We start from the raw sequence: 1,297 nt of genomic DNA, 5'->3' as shown, positions 1-1,297 counted from the left end.
GAGATGCCATCATGTTTGAAAATTGTCCTAGCTGAATCTCCAAATTTCTTATCACAGCCTGCTGGATTTTGTGATTTTCTCTGGTTTTGTTCATGAAATCCATGTGCGATTTAGAAAGGGCAGTGAGGAGATCATCATGAGATTTCTTCTCTTGAGGAAGGAAACCTGGTGGTGCGTTGAAGGCATTGTTAGGATTCCCATAGGACAGATTAGGATGGTTCCTCAATTTATTATCATATGAGTTGGAGTATGGGTAATTCTTCCTTCCTTGATTCATCACATAGTTTACTTGCTCCAAGGTTTATGGATTCAAAGAGTCTATCATGCATTCTCCAATCCCATGTTATCCATTGCACCTATCACAAACTTGCATAATAGAATTCACAGGATTAGTAGTTAACATGTCCAGTTTTCTTACCATGTTATCTACCTTGGCATTAAGTGCTGTAATGGCATCTATTTCATAGACTCCTGTAGTTCTCTTCCTTTCGGAATTGTTTTGGTAATGGCTGTTGCTTGCCATCTCCTCTATCAATTCATACGCCTCATCAATTCCTTTCTTCTCAAAGGATCCACCTGCAGCTGCATCTAAAGTGATTTTGATATTAGGAGATAATGCATTATAGAAAGTTTGTACCTGTAACCACTTAGGCAAACTGTGATGTGGGCACTTTCTTAACAAGTCCTTGAATCTTTCCCAAGCTTCATACAAGCTTTCTTGATCATGATGAGCAAATGTAATTATCTCATTGCGCAGTTTTGTTGTTTTTGAAGATGGGAAGAATTTTGCTAAGAACTTTTAGGCTAATTCTTCCCATGTTGTGAAACTTCCAGCGGGGCATGATTGTAACCAGGATCGTGCTTTATCCCTAAGAGTGAAAGGAAAAAGTCTCAATTTAATTGCATCTTCGGAAACACCATTCTGTTTGAAAGTATCGCAAATTTCTAGGAAATTTGTGATATGGGCATTAGGATCTTCACTAGGCAAACCCCCATATTGGATCGAGGTGGAAAGCATTTGCATAATTGCGGGTTTGATTTCAAAATTATTAGCTTCCACCCTAGGTCTTGTAATACTCGAGGTTGTCCCATTAAGATTAGGTGTTGTGTAGTCCCGTAAGGTGCGAATCGGATGTTGAAGTGGAGGTTCGTTCATGTTCTCGTTTTCGTTCTCATTGGCCATGTCTGCTTGTTGTTCGAGTTTTATTTCACGTGCTCTTCTTGCAGCGTTGTTCCTACGATAAGTTCTTTCAATTTCTGGATCAAAGACTAGGGGTTTAGTCCTTCTTGATCTTCT

At 39.3% G+C, this 1,297-nt stretch overlaps 1 non-coding gene across 1 annotated transcript; it reads left to right on the top strand.

The window, feature by feature from the left end:
• Nucleotides 1–653: 653 nt before the first annotated feature.
• LOC149494243 (small nucleolar RNA R71) lies at nucleotides 654–760 on the top strand. The gene has a single exon (XR_016322350.1). It is a non-coding gene; the product is annotated as a small nucleolar RNA R71 (small nucleolar RNA).
• Nucleotides 761–1,297: the final 537 nt, after the last annotated feature.

Source organism: Jatropha curcas, chromosome 8 (genome assembly GCF_041381405.1).
Source record: "Jatropha curcas cultivar XTBG-Jc1 chromosome 8, XTBG_Jcur_1.0, whole genome shotgun sequence".
In the NCBI taxonomy this organism is placed as follows: domain Eukaryota; kingdom Viridiplantae; phylum Streptophyta; class Magnoliopsida; order Malpighiales; family Euphorbiaceae; genus Jatropha; species Jatropha curcas.
This window is presented reverse-complemented; position numbering and strand designations above follow the sequence as displayed.